We start from the raw sequence: 21,985 nt of genomic DNA on the forward strand, positions 1-21,985 counted from the left end.
TTTCCAAACAGATTCGCAGAAGTATTTACGACTATAAGGATAGTTTGCCTTACATCTAAAATAGTAATATTGTATATCAATTAAAATGCCAGTGCGATGCTTGTTATGTTGGGCGAACATCCTTGCATCTTTTGACTCGTATAAACCAGCATGTTCCATCGAAGATCAAACAAGGGAGGATGGGGTCTGGTAGTCTCCCTCCTTCTGCAGCCTTGGACTCTGCTATTGGCCAGCATTTGGTTGACAACCCGTGCTGTGCCGATAGATATAAAATAGAATGGTTCGAGGTGCTACATAGAGCGGACTCCAGAAACCATTTAAAGATTTTGGAGTCTGTCTTTATTGCGGTGCGTCAACTTTCTTTGTGCCGGCAAAAGGAAACATCCAACGCATTGTTTCTCTTTGGGGAACTTTGAATCTTTTCTCCCGCTTTTTTCCCCCTCTCGTTGTGCCAATATTTTAATCGTTTTTAAACGTTAATAAATTTATTTTAGTGCCCCCGTACTTTTGGCACATTCAATAAGTTCCCCATTAGAACTATTTATTTTCGACATAATATTATTTTGTACGCTATCGATTTTCTCCTGATGAGATGATAGCCGAAATAGCTCTTGAGAAACTTCCGCCTATTTTATTCAAAGCTGTATATAAATTCTGTACCTCCAAACATTTATATATATATATATATAAAATATATTTTAGTCATCGACATACAGACCTGTTTCGTTGTTTCACAACTCATCAGTGCCGCTAGACTATATATATATATATATATATATATATATATATATGTGTGTGTGTGTGTGTGTGTGTGTGTGTGTGTTTTAAGACATCCCATGGCTACTCCAAGTAAAAAGAAGTACCGACAGTTTAATTTGTTGCTGGCTATCTTGCTCTTGCTTGTTGCTGGATCTCAACATTTTGAACCGAGAGAGAGACTTAGCTGTCGTACAAAGCTAAGACTCTGTAACATCATCTTTGTATAGATACTCCCTCAGGCATTTGGGCTCATGGATTTTAAATGTCTGAGGGAGTGGCACTCGTCTGACAAGACGTTGCAATCACCATATATAAATATATATATATATGTTTATTTTTCAGACATCCCATGGCTACTCCGCGTAAAAAGAAGTACCGACAGTACTCCGTTGAATATTTGTCTTACGGATTTATTCCAGCACCACATAATGAATCGAAACCAATGTGCCTCAGATGCATGGATGTATTTTCAAATGATAACATAAAACCTTCCAAGCTAAAAATCCATCTAGAAAAGAAGAAAAAAATCACACAGGAAAGAAAGATAAACCAGTAGAATATTTTTAAAAAACTTTGTGATGATTTCCAAGCTCGAAAAACACTGTCTCAAGTGTTTAATAACAAAGTGAGTAAAATGAGTGATGGTTTAATGTTGGTGAAACAGTAGCTCTACCAGCAGTGTCTGTTATAATTTCGTCAGTTATGAAATTACTAATTCCATCCCTTTAAGCAACTCTTCTGTGTTACAACGCATTGATGAAATGGCAGAGTATGTAGAAAAAAAATTGATAGCCCATTTGCAAGTGAAACAGTTTGCCCTTCAACTTGATGAAGCCATATATATATAATGAGGCCATTTTATTAGCATATGTTAGATTTAACAATGATGAAGGACCCAAAGAGGAAATGCTTTTTGCTAGACGTCTTGTGACAAGACACAAAAGATGAAACGATTTTTGCTGAAGTTGTTACTTATTTCCCGGAAAACAACATTTTTCCACTCAAAAATATAATCGCTTCTGCTACTGATGGTGCATCTTCGATGGCAGGCAGATATAAAGGTTTTATTGCACATTTAAAAAAAGCTGTCCCTCAAGTATTTTGTATTCACTGCGTGATACACCGTCAACACTTACTTGCAAAGAAAATGAGTGCACGCCTGCATGATGCCCTTACTGTCGTAATTATTAATGGTAGATGTTCTGAAATAATCCAAAAAGCAGAATTCTGTGTAAGTAATCACAAATGAGTTCAAGGAGGAAAAGTGAGTCTGAAGTATTTTTATAAAAAGAATAAGAAATATATAATTTAATTATTAAATCAAATTCTCCCAGAGATTGCTTTTTTCATGAATTATGTAAGCAAAATGGAGAAGAGTTCGAACGGCTTGTATTACATACAGAGGTGAGATGGCTATCAAAGGGGAATTGTCTTCAGTGTTTTATTGCACTTTGGGATTCTATTGTTTCCTTTCTTGCTAACACACAACTTGGAGAACAGCTGCTTGCAAATAAATGTGATGTGTTTTTCTCATCAAATATATTTGAAAAACTGAATTCACTTAATAAACAGCTCCAAGGAAAAGATTCTGATCTGATATCTAGGAAAAGTGCTATTGCTGCTTTTCTGAGGAAACTACAATTGTATATGAATAATATCAGGCGTCGTGCATTTGAACAGTTTCCTTGATTGGCCTCTGTTAGTAACGATTTGCAAGATGAAGATCTTGTATTATATGCTGAATATATGGAAAATATGCAGGCAGATATGCAAACTCGGTTTAGTGACTCATGATGGTTATACCAACTTGGGTTTCAATTCCTTTCGAAGTTAATGTTGCAGATATAGACATATCTTTGCAAGAGTCTCTCATTGAATTACATATTGCAATGGTACTATATATATATATATGTGTGTGTGTGTGTGTGTGTGTGTGTGTGTGTGTGTGTGTGTACTGACCCATTAAATTTCGCCCAATTAGCCTCCTTTTCGCCAAAATATTTGAGTCCTTAATTAATCAAGCTCTAGTCCAATACCTTACAGCTGCTAAACTTCTATCAGACCACCAATATGGATTTAGGCAAGCCCGTTTATACCAAGCACAGGATAAAGCAGGGGAGGGCAGGTTTCTGACAGGGTATAGCACGATGGTCTTCTGATGAAAATAAAATCCTATGGTATTACTGGACGAATGTTTAGCATAATTAGATCCTTCTTACATAAGAGAAAAATCCCAGTTGTCCTCGATGGGCGTACGTCGAAATAATTTGATATAAATGCGTGTGTACCACAGGGATCGATTCGTGGATCTTTGTTATTTCTGATATTCGTAAATGACTTACCTGATAAAATTGTCTCTGAGATGGGTATATTTGCCGACAACACCACGCTCCATAGCAGGCACGTGGGGAAAACTAATGAGCACATATCTAAGGTAATGGCCAAAACCCTAGAGGAAGACCTCCAGTCTGTAGTGGAATGGGGTCAAAAACGGATGGTAGCGTTCAACGCTGCCAAGACAAAGCTCGTTTCTTTTAATAATTACATGAAACCTTACCAACCACCAATAGCTATGGCTAGAGATACTTTACCTGATAGCACTTCGTTCAATCTCCTTGGCTTAACGTTCACAGGAATCATGAGTTGGAATAGATACATCGAGATTATTGCTAAGGCTGCAGCAAAGAAAGTGGGCTCTCTCTATCGTGCTAGAAAATTATTTACGCCTAAAAGTATCCTGTATCTCTACAAAGCCAACATTCGCCCACGTATGGAGTAATGTTGTCACATTTGGGCTGGTGCATCTGCTACTAATCCCTCGCTCCTAAGCAGGGTCCAAAAGAGAGTCGCCAACCTAATAGGTCCCGAACTGTCATCTAAACTTCAGCCCCTGTCCCATCGACGAAATGTTGCATCCCTCTGCCTGTTTTACAAGTATTTTAATCGTGGATGCACTTGTACCCCCTCAATGAAAATACTACAAGCACTTGTACCCCCTCGACGAAAATACCCCCGACAAACCCGACAAGCAGCGAAATCCCACCCCTTTACAGTTGAGATCCCTAGATGTAAGAAAGTCTTTTTACTCTAATAGATTCTTCCCCAGAACTGCAAGACTTTGGAATTCTCTTCCGGTTTCCTTGTTCCCCAACTGTACTGACATGCAGAAGTTCAAGTGTAATTTGAACAGATATCTTGCTGCTAAACTCCCTACATAGTAGCCCCCTAAATCAAAGTGGCAACGTGCCTTGTTTTGGGTGAAAATGTAATAATATATATATATATGTGTGTGTGTGTGTGTGTGTGTGTGTGTGTGTGTGTGTGTGTGTGTGTGTGTGTGTGTGTGTGTGTGTGTGTGTTATGTAAACATGAAAGTACTATTATCATCAAAATCGATGAAATCGACAATTTGTCAATCAAATCGATAGATTGCCTGCTCTAATTAGGGACCAACCGTGGTGCATCGGAAGGAAGCTCACCTGCCTCCTTGCAGTGACGTAGTCCACGATACATTGTTGTTTACATGGCTCTGTAGAGAAGCTACTGTGTATTTTATAAACTTATTTTATATAATGACTTGATAAAATTTGAAAATACAAAAGTCTAGTATCATGGTTCATAAGTGCGCTAAAAAGGAATATTTATTTCAAACGCGCCCCTGCCTTATCAAAGATTCGACTATTGATGTTATACTCCGGGCCCTAATGCGGGGATTAAACTTCTTAAATGTAAAGCTCTATTCAGGAAAAAAAAAGACTCTGAGACGTTCGCAGAGTTTTCTTCGACGCGTGTGCCATACAATATAAAAATCCGCTGTTTTCAGCACTGTTGATATGTGAAATACAACATTCAAACTTTAACGGTTTTAAGATCAAACTTACAGGTGACATTTTTTTTTAAATAAATATATTTATTTATTAAAACAAATTCATTATTTCGAATTTAAACGAATTCTTCATTAGGAAAACCCAAGTGTTTTTTTTTTACAGTTATTATTTTTTTTACACTTATTATTTTTTATATTTATTATTTTTTTACATTTATTATTTTTTTACATTTATTATTATTTTTATACATTTATTATTTCTTATATTTATTATTTTTTATATTTATTATTTTTTACATTTATTATTTTTTATATTTATTATTTTTTTACATTTATAATTTTTTTACATTTTTAATTTTTTACATTCATTATTTTTTCACATTTATTATTATTTTTTACATTTATTATTTATTTACATTTATTATTTTTTACATTTATTGTTTTTTTATATTTATTATTTTTTTACATTTATTATTTTTTTATATTTATTAGTTTTTTACATTTATTATTTTTTACATTTATTATTTTTTCTATTTATTATTTTTTTACATTTATTATTTTTTACATTTATTATTTTTTTATATTTATTATTTTTTTACATTTATTATTTTTTTACATTTATTATTTTTTACATTTATTATTTTTTTACATTTATATTTTTTTTACATTTATTATTTTTTTACATTTATTATTTTTTTTACATTTATTATTGTTTACATTTATTATTTTTTATATTTATTATTTTTTTACATTTATTAGTTTTTTACATTTATTATTTTTTATATTTATTATTTTTTACATTTATTATTTTTTATATTTATTATTTTTTTACATTTATAATTTTTTTACATTTTTAATTTTTTACATTCATTATTTTTTCACATTTATTATTATTTTTTACATTTATTATTTATTTACATTTATTATTTTTTACATTTATTGTTTTTTTATATTTATTATTTTTTTACATTTATTATTTTTTTATATTTATTAGTTTTTTACATTTATTATTTTTTACATTTATTATTTTTTCTATTTATTATTTTTTTACATTTATTATTTTTTACATTTATTATTTTTTACATTTATTGTTTTTTTATATTTATTATTTTTTTACATTTATTATTTTTTTACATTTATAATTTTTTTACATTTATTATTGTTTACATTTATTATTTTTATACAATTATTATTTTTTTACATTTTTTATTTTTTTACATTTATAATTTTTTAGCATTTATTTTTTATATTTATTATTTTTTATATTTATTATTTTTTGCATTTATTATTTTTTACATTTATTAGTTTTTTACATTTATTATTTTTTTACATTTATTATTTTTTATATTTATTATTTTTATATATTTATTATTTCTTATATTTATTATTTTTTTACATTTATTATTTTTTACATTTATTATTTTTATACATTTATTATTTTTATACATTTATTATTTTTTATATTAATTATTTTTATACATTTATTATTTTTTATATTTATTATTTTTTATATTTATTATTTTTTTATATTTATTATTTTTTACATTTATTATTTTTTTTATATTTATTATTATTTTATATTTATTATTTTTTTATATTTATTATTTTTTTACATTTATTAGTTTTTTACATTTATTAGTTTTTTGCATTTATTATTTTTTACATTTATTATTTTTTATATTTATTATTTTTATACATTTTTTATTTCTTATATTTATTATTTTTTTACATTTATTAGTTTTTTATATTTATTATTTTTTTACATTTATTATTTTTTTATATTTATTATTTTTTACATTTATTATTTTTTACATTTATTATTTTTTTATATTTATTATTTCTTATATTTATTATTTTTTTACATTTATTATTTTTTACATTTATTAGTTTTTTACATTTATTATTTTTTTACATTTATTATTTTTTATATTTATTATTTTTTTATATTTATTATTTCTTATATTTATTATTTTTTTACATTTATTATTTTTTTATATTTATTATTTTTTACATTTATTATTTTTTACATTTATTATTTTTTTATATTTATTATTTCTTATATTTATTATTTTTTTACATTTATTATTTTTTTATATTTATTATTTTTTATATTTATATTTTTTACATTTATTATTTTTTACATTTATTTTTTTTTATGCCACATAAAGTAATGAAGGTAAAAACACCTGGATTTTCCCGATGGAGAATTTATTATTATTCGAAATATTGAATTTATTTTAAGAATTTTTTTTACATAGGAGTTACCACTTATCAAGGCTCGGAGGCCATTCGAGGATAAGGGTAATTGCATGTACAGTAATCAATGGGATACTATCGTAGTAATCGTTAGTAATATACATTTTGTAGATTGGATCACTTAAGGGAGCGTTTCATCAAATATTTGTTTATGTTAGACTTGAAGACATCAAAGTTGTAGTCAGCTGGGAAACAGGCAAACAGAAGAGAGTTTCACAGTCGTGCAGTTCTAAGAAAGAAACTTTGTTCATGGAATCTACGTTTTGAGTTCAGCACAGTCAAAACGTGGGAAAAATTATTGACAGTAGTTTCAGCTAGACGGATGTTTTTCGTGAAAGATTGGCGAGGGGGGACCAGAGATTGGAGCTCAGACGATCACTTGCCATGGAAATAATGATAAAACAAAGATAGGATCGTGACGTCCCTTTTGCGGTTGCAGGAAAGAGAAACGGGCATCACCTACTAAGTCACGAAGTCTGTTTTGTACTCTGTCAAGGCAGGATAAGCTGCTTCTAGCAGCTCCTGCCAAGATGTGACAACAGTAGTCTATCCTTGAACGTACTTGCCTTTTATATAGATAGGGAATTGCATCAGCAGTGAGATATCTTCTGGAGTAGAAGGATCCCACCATTTTTCAAGCGACCTTGGCAACAGATTTGATCTACGTATTCCATTTCAGAGCAGGAGTAACAAAATATCTGCACCAGTTTTAGCCTTAAACCGTTAAAGTTTGAATTTGTATATATATATATATATATATATATATATATATATATATATATATATATATACATACATACATATATATATGTATATATATATATAAAACCGTTAAAGTTTGAATTTGTATATATATATATATATATATATATATATATAAAACCGTTAAAGTTTGAATTTGTATATATATATATATATATATATATACATACATATATATATATATAAAACCGTTAAAGTTTGAATTTGTATATATATATATATATATATATATATATACATACATATATATATATATATATAAAACCGTTAAAGTTTGAATTTGTATATATATATATTTGTATATATATATATATATATATATTTAAAGTTAAAGTTTTAATTTATTTATATATATATATATATATATATATATATATATATATATATATATATATATATATAGTAAGTTATAAAATGTATATGGCGATTAAGCTACACTGAATATTCCGCGTTTCATCCACTCTAGGATTCTTCAGGCTTAAGCGCATAAGCCTGAAGAATCCTAGAGTGGATGAAACGCGGAATATTCAGTGTAGCTTAATCGCCATATACATTTTATAACTTACTATATATATATATATATATATATATATATATATATATATATATATATATATATATACAGTATATGGCGATTAAGCTACACTGAATATTCCGCGTTTCATCCACTCTAGGATTCTTCAGGCTTAAGCGCATAAGCCTGAAGAATCCTAGAGTGGATGAAACGCGGAATATTCAGTGTAGCTTAATCGCCATATACATTTTATAACTTACTAACTTGCTCTACCTACGTATTTAGCACTTTTGAAATAAATACTTAAAGTTTACGCATGAATCTATACTTTCGTATATTAATTTTATGTGAGTAAATTAAGTAGTTATATATATATATATATATATATATATATATATATATATTAGTAGTAGTAGTAGTAGTAGTAGTAGTAGTAGTAGTAGTAGTAGTTCATATATTAACAAGAAATTTTATGAGAAAATATCGATTACGTATCGATTTTATTATTTACTTAAAAAGTACGGGAGTAGACTTAGCTAGTAAGACATGGGTGGGAAACCTTTTGGCGTGTGAGAGACAAAAATCTATGCTGATTCTAGCTTTGGTATTATTAAACGTGTAAATGAATTTTCTCTGCATGAAAGCAAACAAGTATTAAATATGATTATATTTAAAGCATCTCACTTACTTTACTGCTAGAATATCAAAAAATATCGTTTATATTTATATTATTTCTGGAGTAAGATGGGGGGGGGGATTCACTCAAGGGCCACATTTTTCCGCAAGTTTCCTGCTCCTGTAGAAAGTTACGAAAATATATTTGATAATTAAGTTAATGCAATCCCCAAACGAGTCCTTACGAGGATGAAACGCAGAAAATTCTTTGTAGCTTACTTGCCATATATATTTTGACAGCTTATAATATATATATATATATATATATATATATATATATATATATATATATATAGGGTGCCCACAAAGTCTGGCTACATAATCTAAAGGGTGCCCACAAAGTCTGGCTACATAATTTAAAGGGTGCCCACAAAGTCTGGCTACATAATTTAAAGGGTGCCCACAAAGTCTGGCTACATAATCTAAAGGGAGTCCACAAAGTCTGGCTACATAATTTAAAGGGTGCCCACAAAGTCTGGCTACATAATCTAAAGGGTGCCCACAAAGTCTGGCTACATAATCTAAAGGGAGTCCACAAAGTCTGGCTACATAATTTAAAGGGTGCCCACAAAGTCTGGCTACATAATTTAAAGGGTGCCCACAAAGTCTGGCTACATAATTTAAAGGGTGCCCACAAAGTCTGGCTACATAATTTAAAGGGTGCCCACAATGTCTGGCTACATAATTTAAAGGGAGTCCACAAAGTCTGACTACATAATCTACAGGGTGCCCACAAAGTCTGGCTACATAATTTAAAGGGAGCCCACAAAGTCTGGCTACATAATCTACAGGGTGCCCACAAAGTCTGGCTACATAATTTAAAGGGAGTCCACAAAGTCTGGCTACATAATTTAAAGGGTGCCCACAAAGTCTGGCTACATAATTTAAAGGGTGCCCACAAAGTCTGGCTACATAATTTAAAGAGTGCCCACAAAGTCTGGTTACATAATCTACAGGGTGCCCACAAAGTCTGGCTACATAATTTAAAGGGAGTCCACAAAGTCTGGCTACATAATCTACAGGGTGCCCACAAAGTCTGGCTACATAATCTAAAGGGAGTCCACAAAGTCTGGCTACATAATTTAAAGGGTGCCCACAAAGTCTGGCTACATAATTTAAAAGGTGCCCACAAAGTCTGGCTACATAATTTAAAGGGTGCCCACAAAGTCTGGCTACATAATTTAAAGGGTGCCCACAATGTCTGGCTACATAATTTAAAGGGAGTCCACAAAGTCTGACTACATAATCTACAGGGTGCCCACAAAGTCTGGCTACATAATCTACAGGGTGCCCACAAAGTCTGGCTACATAATTTAAAGGGAGTCCACAAAGTCTGGCTACATAATCTACAGGGTGCCCACAAAGTTTGGCTACATAATTTAAAGGGAGTCCACAAAGTCTGGCTACATAATCTACAGGGTGCCCACAAAGTCTGGCTACATAATTTAAAGGGAGTCCACAAAGTCTGGCTACATAATCTACAGGGTGCCCACAAAGTCTGGCTACATAATTTAAAGGGAGTCCACAAAGTCTGGCTACATAATCTAAAGGGTGCCCACAAAGTCTGGCTACATAATTTAAAGGGAGTCCACAAAGTCTGGCTACATAATCTACAGGGTGCCCACAAAGTCTGGCTACATAATCTACAGGGTGCCCACAAAGTCTGGCTACATAATTTAAAGGGAGTCCACAAAGTCTGGCTACATAATCTACAGGGTGCCCACAAAGTCTGGCTACATAATTTAAAGGGAGTCCACAAAGTCTGGCTACATAATCTACAGGGTGCCCACAAAGTCTGGCTACATAATCTACAGGGTGCCCACAAAGTCTGGCTACATAATTTAAAGGGAGTCCACAAAGTCTGGCTACATAATCTACAGGGTGCCCACAAAGTCTGGCTACATAATCTACAGGGTGCCCACAAAGTCTGGCTACATAATTTAAAGGGAGTCCACAAAGTCTGGCTACATAATCTAAAGGGTGCCCACAAAGTCTGGCTACATAATTTAAAGGGAGTCCACAAAGTCTGGCTACATAATCTACAGGGTGCCCACAAAGTCTGGCTACATAATTTAAAGGGTGCCCACAAAGTCTGGCTACATAATCTAAAGGGACTCCACAAAGTCTGGCTACATAATCTAAAGGGTGTCCACAAAGTCTGGCTACATAATCTAAAGGGTGCCCACAAAGTCTGGCTACATAATTTAAAGGGTGCCCACAAAGTCTGGCTACATAATTTAAAGTGTGCCCACAAAGTCTGGCTACATAATTTAAAGGGTGCCCACAAAGTCTGGCTACATAATTTAAAGGGTGCCCACAAAGTCTGGCTACATAATTTAAAGGGTGCCCACAATGTCTGGCTACATAATTTAAAGGGTGCCCACAAAGTCTGGCTACATAATTTAAAGGGTGCCCACAAAGTCTGGATACATAATTTAAAGGGTGCCCACAAAGTCTGGATACATAATCTATAGGGACTCCACAAAGTCTGGCTACATAATCTAAAGGGTGACCACAAAGTCTAGCTACATAATCTAAAGGGAGTCCACAAAGTCTGGCTACATAATTTAAAGGGTGCCCACAAAGTCTGGCTACATAATTTAAAGGGTGCCCACAAAGTCTGGCTACATAACTTAAAGGGTGCCCACAAAGTCTGGCTACATAATCTAAAGGGACTCCACAAAGTCTGGCTACATAATCTAAAGGGTGCCCACAAAGTCTGGCTACATAATTTAAAGGGTGCCCACAAAGTCTGGCTACATAATTTAAAGGGTGCCCACAAAGTCTGGCTACATAATTTAAAGGGTGCCCACAAAGTCTGGCTACATAATTTAAAGGGTGCCCACAAAGTCTGGCTACATAATTTAAAGGGTGCCCACAATGTATGGCTACATAATTTAAATGGTGCCCACAAAGTCTGGCTACATAATTTAAAGGGTGCCCACAAAGTCTGGATACATAATTTAAAGGGTGCCCACAAAGTCTGGATACATAATTTAAAGGGTGCCCACAAAGTCTGGCTACATAATTTAAAGGGAGTCCACAAAGTCTGGCTACATAATCTACAGGGTGCCCACAAAGTCTGGCTACATAATTTAAAGGGAGTCCACAAAGTCTGGCTACATAATCTACAGGGTGCCCACAAAGTCTGGCTACATAATCTACAGGGTGCCCACAAAGTCTGGCTACATAATTTAAAGGGAGTCCACAAAGTCTGGCTACATAATCTACAGGGTGCCCACAAAGTCTGGCTACATAATCTACAGGGTGCCCACAAAGTCTGGCTACATAATTTAAAGGGAGTCCACAAAGTCTGGCTACATAATCTAAAGGGTGCCCACAAAGTCTGGCTACATAATTTAAAGGGAGTCCACAAAGTCTGGCTACATAATCTACAGGGTGCCCACAAAGTCTGGCTACATAATTTAAAGGGTGCCCACAAAGTCTGGCTACATAATCTAAAGGGACTCCACAAAGTCTGGCTACATAATCTAAAGGGTGTCCACAAAGTCTGGCTACATAATCTAAAGGGTGCCCACAAAGTCTGGCTACATAATTTAAAGGGTGCCCACAAAGTCTGGCTACATAATTTAAAGGGTGCCCACAAAGTCTGGCTACATAATTTAAAGGGTGCCCACAAAGTCTGGCTACATAATTTAAAGGGTGCCCACAAAGTCTGGCTACATAATTTAAAGGGTGCCCACAATGTCTGGCTACATAATTTAAAGGGTGCCCACAAAGTCTGGCTACATAATCTAAAGGGTGCCCACAAAGTCTGGATACATAATTTAAAGGGTGCCCACAAAGTCTGGATACATAATCTATAGGGACTCCACAAAGTCTGGCTACATAATCTAAAGGGTGACCACAAAGTCTGGCTACATAATCTAAAGGGAGTCCACAAAGTCTGGCTACATAATTTAAAGGGTGCCCACAAAGTCTGGCTACATAATTTAAAGGGTGCCCACAAAGTCTGGCTACATAATTTAAAGGGTGCCCACAAAGTCTGGCTACATAACTTAAAGGGTGCCCACAAAGTCTGGCTACATAATCTAAAGGGACTCCACAAAGTCTGGCTACATAATCTAAAGGGTGCCCACAAAGTCTGGCTACATAATTTAAAGGGTGCCCACAAAGTCTGGCTACATAATTTAAAGGGTGCCCACAAAGTCTGGCTACATAATTTAAAGGGTGCCCACAAAGTCTGGCTACATAATTTAAAGGGTGCCCACAAAGTCTGGCTACATAATTTAAAGGGTGCCCACAATGTCTGGCTACATAATTTAAATGGTGCCCACAAAGTCTGGCTACATAATTTAAAGGGTGCCCACAAAGTCTGGATACATAATTTAAAGGGTGCCCACAAAGTCTGGCTACATAATTTAAAGGGTGCCCACAAAGTCTGGCTACATAATTTAAAGGGTGCCCACAAAGTCTGGCTACATAATTTAAACGGTGCCCACAATGTCTGGCTACATAATCTACAGGGTGCCCACAAAGTCTGGCTACATAATTTAAAGGGTGCCCACAGAGTCTGGCTACATAATCTAAAGGGTGCCCACAATGTCTGGCTACACAATCTACAGGGTGCCCACAAAGTCTGGCTACATAATTTAAAGGGTGCCCACAGAGTCTGGCTACATTATCTAAAGGGTGCCCACAAAGTCTGGCTACATAATCTACATGGTGCCCACAAAGTCTGGCTGCATTAAGTAGCCAGACTTTGTGGACACCCGGTGTATGTGTATATATATATATATATATATATATATATATATATATTGATGATAAGACTATTTTTCCCGATTCCGATACAATTAACGCTTCCGTACTAAATTTACGATTCCGATACAATTACCGATTACTGTTTCGAATCTTTATATATCTCTAAAACTTATCTATAAAGTTGTTACGTTTTTCCCGATTACCGTAAGAACACATGTTAAATGTACAGATATTTTCGCCTTTGTGGCATGATCTATAGACTTTTAATTTTACTGGTTGTTTTTAATCAACAAATATTTAGTATTTTATCATTATTATTTTTATCAGTGGAAGATTTTGCTGTAAACAAAATCAAATAAAAAAGACAATTAACGGAATCGTTTTGGCATCGGAAAATGGGCACACTTTTTTTCCGATTCTGATACCGATTCCGATACTCCTAAATTCGATTTTTCCGATTCCCAATTCCAATTCCGATGAATCCTCCCAATACTTATATATATATATATATATATATATATATATATATATATATATATATATATATATATATATATACAAGGTGTCCACAAAATCTGGCTGAATTATGTAGCCAGACTTTGTGGGTACCCTGTAGATTATACAGCCAGATTTTGTGGACGCCCTGTATATATATATATATATATATATATATATATATATATATATATATATATATATATATATATATATTCATCCACATAGAGTACTGTTTCGTTGTATCACAACTCATCAGTGCGGTTAGACAAACACCTTTCCCCAGCCGTGGATTGAACCTACAACCGTCGCGTTGACAGTCGGCAGCTCACACCATTCGGCTACGGATCAATGCCGTAAATATTTCTCCTAGAGTGTGTATTAAATCCACACCCTCCCGTCGCACAGTGCTCGAACCATCAGCTTGTTTACAAACAAATTAATAGTGGGCTTCGCTTAATCGCTTTTAAATACGCGTCGGGTTAAAATATATTTAAAAGGTACTCAACCCATAGAGGGGGGGCTTTAATTGTCATCCACGTGCAGTACTGTTTCGTTGTATCACAACTCATCAGTGTGGCTAGACAAACACATTTCCCCAGCCGTGGATTGAACCTGCAACCGTCGCATTGACAGTCGGCAGCTCTCACCAATCAATATATATATATATATATATATATATATATATATATATATATATATAAATGTAAAAATAAAATCCGAGTTCGTGATTATATTCCGCACTGTGTATACCAAACCATTTTTGTTAAGAATACCAATGCTTATTAAATATAACAACACTAATAATGAATAAACGCAAAGAAAACCTCAATTGCAATAAAAGAGGTTGTGATGAAGGTCATTGACGCACTCACAGAAGAGGACTTCCGTGGGGCCTTCCAGAAGTTGTTGGAACGGTACAACAAGTGTATTGCAGCCGGAGGAGATCACTTTGAAGGGGGGTTAGAGTTTCATGTGTGTACTATTAATAAAATTGCCTCTATGTAAAAAGCCTGGAAACTTATTGACAGCACCTCGTATAATGTAGAGCAATAGGTCACATTTTTAACAGATAGGCTGAGTAATTTAGTAGAGACTTTTAAAACTTTGACCCTTATTTTGATCCCTTAAGATTTATTGTTTTGGGCTCAAATCAAATTAAAAGGTCTGACCACTGTCCGGGTAAACCACATCTTAGATTTCAGGTTCCAAGGTTTTGTTTCTCTTCACAATCAGTTCTTTCAGTGCATCAAAACTTCGCACATTTCGTAGGCCTGTTTTTTGTTTACGTAGAAAAATCATTATTTTTATGTTGATGTTGAATTTTCCTCACGTATTCACATCAGAAATAATATGTCGAAAGTAATGACATACGTGACTTACAAAAGCCACGTCGCCTTTTCCTATTTTGCCAAGTGACCGAATCAAGGAAATAAAGAGAAAAGAAAAAAAATTTATTTTTTTTTTTACAAAGGAATCACCATGGTATTAATTTTCATATGAGAACAATGGCGGCTGTAGAAAAAAGAACGAACGGGGAAGTACAGGCCAGTCTTGTTTTTATTTTTATTTTTTGGACATATGAGAGAGAGACAGGTAGACAGGAAGATTACAATTGAAGTTAGGAGTTGGCAAAAAAGAGTTTATTTATTTTTATTATTATGTTTATTCTTATTAAAAAAAAACAGGAATCAATAAAAATTTATTATTTTAACATTATTTATTATTTATTATTTTAGCAGTGAAAGGTTTTGTTTTGAACGAAATCAAATATAAAAAAAACAATTAAAAGAATCGTTTTTGGCATTGGAAAATAAGCATAATTTTTTTCTGATTTTGATACCCTAAATAGTTCCGATTTTTAAATTCCGATTAATAACCCCAAAATTATATATATATATATATATATATATATATATATATATATATATATATATATATATATATATATATATTAGTAATGGAACGATTCCAATACAATTACCGATTCCCATCCCGATTCTTTATAAATCTCTAAATATTTTACTATGAAGTTGTTATTTTGTCCTGATTACCGTAAAAAAACACATATTTTTTTCTTTTTTTTTTATTACATTTTCACCCCAAAAAGGCACATTGTCACTTTTGTGTAGGGGGTTACTATCAGGGGCAACAACTACTGGGGTACTATGTAGGGATTTTAGCAGCAAGATGTCGGTTCACGTTGCACTGGGGAAGAAATTACTGGAGTAGAAAGATCTTTTACATCTAGGGATCTCTAAAGTGTGGGGGTGGGATTTTGCAGCCTGTCAGGTCTGTCGAGGGTGTTCACGTCGTGGGGGCACATGTGCTTGCAGTTCGTCAGAGCATTCACCATTAAAATACTTGTAGAACAGGCAGAGGGATGCAACGTTTCGTCGATGGGAAAGAGGCTGAAGCTTAGATGCCAGTTCAGGGCCTATTAGATTTGCGACTCTCTTTTGAACCTTGTCAAGGAGCGAGAGACTAGTAGATGATGCACCAGCCCAAATATGACAGCAATACTCCATACATGGGCGAATGGTTGCCTTATAGAGGTACAGGATATTTTCGAGTGTTAATAGTTTTCTAGCACGGTAGAGAGAGCCGCCTTCCTTGCAGCGGCCCTGGCAATGCCCTCGATGTAATTGTTCCAACTCATGTTTCCTGTGAACGTTAGGCCAAGGAACTTGAAAGACGTACTCTCAGATAAAGAATCGTTGGCCATTGCTATAGGTGGTAGAGAATGTTTCTTGTAATTATTGAATGAAACTTGTTTAGTCTCGGCAGTATTGAATATGACCATCCATTTTTGTCCACATTCCACTACAGATTGGAGGTCATCCTCTAGTGATTCTGCCATTTCTTTAGATATGTGTTCATTTGTTCTCCTGTCGTGCCTGTTATAGAGTGTGGTGTCATCAGCAAAAATTCCTCTGGGATGGGTATATATGCTGATGACACTACACTCTATAACATCTTAAATGTGCATATATTTTCTCAAGCGTAAAAACACATTTATAAGGGAGTGATCTAGAGATTTCAGTCTTATTGAAAGTTTTTTTAATCAATAAAAATTTATTATTTTATCATTCTATCAGCACAGGAAGTTGATTTATAAAAAGTAAAAATCAACTAAAATAGGTAATTAAAGGAGTCGGTTTTTGGCATCGGAAAATAGGTTAAAATTTTCCCGATTCCGATACCCCAAAAAGTTCCGATTTTTTCAATTCCCGATTCCGATTCCGATTAATCGTCCCAAAACTAATATATATATATATATATATATATATATATATATATATATATATATATATATATATATATATATATATATATATATTAGTGTTAAATCCCCGAAACAGTGTTTCATGGTAAACAACTGATGATCCCTTGAAAAATAAAAAAAAAAATAAAAAATAAAAAAAATTGGTATTATAGTAAATTCGAGAGAGTTGATGCAGTGATTGCAGGTGATTAAATGACTTACTGACTAGATGTTTTTTTTTAACGAATGATAAAAAGTATTTTTTTGTATAGTTTCAAATGTTAAAAACTTCAAAGACTATATATATATTATTTCTTTTACATAAGCATTAATGTGTCGCTACACATTCATGAGTATGTTTAGGTCAGTCAGTTACAAGTAACTAGAGATCTCTTCAGACGATATTGCTTATACAAAAATTTAGTCAGTATAAGCAATATCGCCTGAAGAGATCTCTAGTTACTTGTAACAAGCTGACCTAAACATACTCATGAATGTGTAGCGACAAATGAATGCTTATGTAAAACAAATAAAAAGTATATCTTGCTCTACATCGGTATTGAGCACTCTTGTATTAACCTCCTTAAAACTCGTTATTTTACCTCTGGAAAATATTAACATGAAATTATATATATATATGTGTGTGTGTGTGTGTGTGTGTGTGTGTGTGTGTGTGTGTGTGTGTGTGTGTGTGTGTGTGTGTGTTTTGCAATTGTTTACCCCGTTCCAAAAGCGCTTGTTGGGTGGCCAAACGTCTGTAACGACATGAGCCTCTAATAATACTTGGGATTTCTCAAACTCAGACGACCTGTTTCTTTTTTCTTTCTTTTGTAAACGTATAACCCTCTACCCACCCACCCCTTGGTTCGCCGTCTGTCTCTCACCCCCACCCACCCCAATACGCCACCATCGCAACCCAGCACTGGCTCATTTCAAATGCAATTCGGATGAGCGAAAGAAAGAAGAGGAAGGCTCCAGAAGACTTGGAATAATCATGCCAATTCGTAGCAAATCTTTTCAGCAAATTTTTTGCAGTATGCGGCAAAGTTAACCATGTTTTATTTTTTTGTTGTTGTTGTAATGTTTTGCTTCTGATTTCATTTCCCAATTCTCTCAGATGGTGCAACGGATACTGCCGTTGACTATCAACGGTTGAGGCGTAATAGCTCGGCAAGCCAAGTTAAATCCCGTTTGATCTAATATCCACAGTAATGAAATTAACGAAATCACGAAACTACGGCTCCCTTGCAGGTAAAAATAATCGCCGTTTATAATTTTAAATAGTCCACAGAAAAAAGAACGGTTCTTATTTATTGTTACTTCTACTGCAAGTGATCAACTCATCTCCAATATATGGTTTCCCCTTTTACCAAACTTTCACAAAAGCACTTAATTAACTACAACCACTATATACGATTTCCACGACTCTTCAACTGTGCCTAAATCTAAACGTAGATTCCATGAACAATGCTTATTTTCCAAAACTGCCGCCTGTAAAACACTGTTCCCAGTTGAATACAACATGTTAGCCTTCAAATCCAATATAAACAAATACTTGTTGAGTTTCCCCATAAATAATTAAATTCTACCCAATTTACACCATTAGCGATTACTACACTACCACTTTATATTCAATAACCTTTATCCTTGAGTAGCCTTCAAGCCTTGATAAGTGGTGACTTCCAAGAAAAAAATTACAATTAATACGACATAAAACTATGTTTCCATTGCAGCTAAAATAATCGGAAGAAATTCGTCTACAGTTGTTAATAAACTACAGAAATAACTGTGCTCTTTTAAAATAAGCACGATATGAAAGAATGTTTCCTTTTCAGACAAAATAATCGCCGGAATTCGTCTACAGTTGTTAATAATCTACAAAAAAAAAAGAATTGTGCCTCTTCATTATATATGCAACATGCATATTGTAGCTTGATATGCACTTATTTGCGTATTAACCATGCTTCCCCCCCCCCAAAAAAAAAACTTAAGTCAAAAAGCAGGGGAATCGAGTTATTGGAACTTAACTGAGTAGCTCGGACCGTAGAAAGTAGTTAAGAACGTTAAGAACGCTTCGTTTTTTTTTAATTACAAGCTATTTCGGCATGAAATATAAAGCTGATGCGGCAATGACGAAAGTGAGATTTTGAAAATTGAAAACGTCGAGAAATTAAAAAGTGTCGAGAAATTAAAAAGTGTCGAGAAATTAAAAAGTCAAAATGATTCGCATCGAACTTTGAAATTCGAAAACCTCGAGAAATGAAAAGATTAAAACGATCCGAATCGAATTTTGAAAATTGAAACAGTCGAGAAATGGAAGATTGGAATGTGAGTCTGACATTTTTCTAATCGTCGTCATATAATAAAGAATTACGATTCGACTCACTTTTTTGTGTTTTAGAGATTAGTAGTGTCTAGCAGTGTTTGAAATTTATGAGTGCCAATCTGAGCACAGATTTATGAAATGATCTTTAATGATCTTTAATAATCTTTAATGATCTTTAATGATCTTTAATGATCTTTAATGATCTTGAATGATCTTTAATGATCTTTAATGATCTTTAATGATCTTTAATGATCTTGAATGATCTTTAATGATCTTGAATGATCTTTAATGATCTTGAATGATCTTTAATGATCTTTAATGATCTTTAATGATCTTTAATGATCTTGAATGATCTTTAATGATCTTTAATGATCTTGAATGATCTTGAATGATCTTTAATGATCTTTAATGATCTTTAATGATCTTGAATGATCTTTAATGATCTTGAATGATCTTGAATGATCTTTAATGATCTTTAATGATCTTTAATGATCTTTAATGATCTTGAATGATCTTTAATGATCTTTAATGATCTTTAATGATCTTTAATGATCTTTAATGATCTTGAATGATCTTTAATGATCTTTAATGATCTTTAATGATCTTGAATGATCTTGAATGATCTTGAATGATCTTGAATGATCTTTAATGATCTTTAATGATCTTGAATGATCTTTAATGATCTTTAATGATCTTTAATGATCTTGAATGATCTTTAATGATCTTTAACGATCTTTAATGATCTTTAATGATCTTTAATGATCTTGAATGATCTTTAATGATCTTTAATGATCTTTAATGATCACGAGGGAATGTAGTTTTACATGCATTTATTTGCGTATCGATGAGGTTTTGCCCCTAAAATAACAAAACCTGATGTCAAGAGGGCTGGAAAATCGAATTATTGGACCCATACTGAGTAGAAAGTAGTACAAGCCCTAAGGACTTGTCCTTTTCCCCCTTTTTTAATTACAGATATTACTTTTTTTTATAATTCTAATTTTCAGTGAGGATGCTTCTCATGGGAAAAGTTTCGGCGTTGTATCTTGATCTGAACGCTAAACTAACCATCGCCGACAATAATAAAGGATATTTTTTTTGTTGTTGATGAAAGCACAATCAAGAAATGAGTGGTTTTCGTTGCGTAAAAATTAACGTTGACGGTATTTCACATTGAAAGCTGCACTTGCGCACTTAATGCGATACTGAATTTCGTCGTCAATTGTGACTTTGGATGCGAGGAAATTCACGTTTTTATTCTTTTGACATGTTTTCATCCTAAACAAAGAATATTTCACCTTCTGAACGTAAGTAGCTACCATTTTGGATCTTATCTAACGTGGCAGTAGGGAGTTGAGCTGTAAGAGATGTCTCTTTACATTTCATTTAAACTTCTGCAGATAAGTACGATTAGGGAAGCGCGAAACAGGAAGAGATCTGCCAAGTCTAGCAATCAGAGGGAAATATTATTAAAGTAAAAAGATTTCCGGCATCTAGGGACATCAACAGTGAAGGGGTGATATTTTGTTGCTTGTTGGGTTAGTCAGGAATATATACGTCGAGGGGGGCATAATTGCAATGTGTTCTGGTGAACACGTTGCAATTAAAGTACTTATAAAAGAAGCACAGGGGTACAACATTGCGGCGATGGAACAGAGGTTGGGGCGTCGCCGTTACGTTCTACAAGTACTTTATCCATAATTTTCTCTGCTATGAAATAGGTAAGCATACGAATCTTTTGAAACCGGAAGTCAGAAACCGGAAAATGGTTTAAACGCCTAAGCAAGCAAGCTGATCCTAACTTTAGTATTATATATTATAGATTATCCATTCATTTCGAATTTTTGTTGACATTTGTTTCCCCGTTATTTTACAATTAGATTTTTTTTCTAGAAAGACATCAGCTACATACAGTATGGATCACGTGAAGGTTGCCAACATCCCTAAGTAGAAGTGTTTATGTGGAACGAACTGGATTTGAACTTGGTTGTGAGTCCGTGTCGTCATTCTCTTTTGTTGTTGAGCATCATATGTTCATTTCACATGAATCAGATGAGTTTTGTGGAATTCGTTTCGTCGATATCTTTCTGGTTAGAATTCTTACTAGTAAGATATCGAGTACTTACGAAAGAAACCATGTGAAAGTAGCCAACATCTCTAAGCGAAACTGTTTTTTTCTGTGGAATGAATGTGATCCGAAATGTCACACTCAGTTTGTCAACAACTTGTTGTTGTTGTTGTTGTTGTTGTTGTTGTTGTTGTTGATGATGATGATGATGATGATGATGATGATGATGATGATGATGATGATGATGACGACGACGACGACGACGATGATGGTGATGACGATGACGATGATGACGACGACGACGACGACGATGA

General features: G+C 33.4%; 1 protein-coding gene across 2 annotated transcripts in view; it reads right to left on the minus strand.

Moving 5' to 3' along the window:
- The window catches only part of LOC145265602 (receptor-type guanylate cyclase Gyc76C-like), a 644,892-nt gene that overhangs the window by 148,068 nt on the left and 474,839 nt on the right, over positions 1-21,985 (minus strand). The window lies entirely within an intron of this gene.

The sequence above is a fragment of the Euprymna scolopes genome, chromosome 40, assembly GCF_053919585.1.
Source record: "Euprymna scolopes isolate OS-2025 chromosome 40, ASM5391958v1, whole genome shotgun sequence".
In the NCBI taxonomy this organism is placed as follows: domain Eukaryota; kingdom Metazoa; phylum Mollusca; class Cephalopoda; order Sepiida; family Sepiolidae; genus Euprymna; species Euprymna scolopes.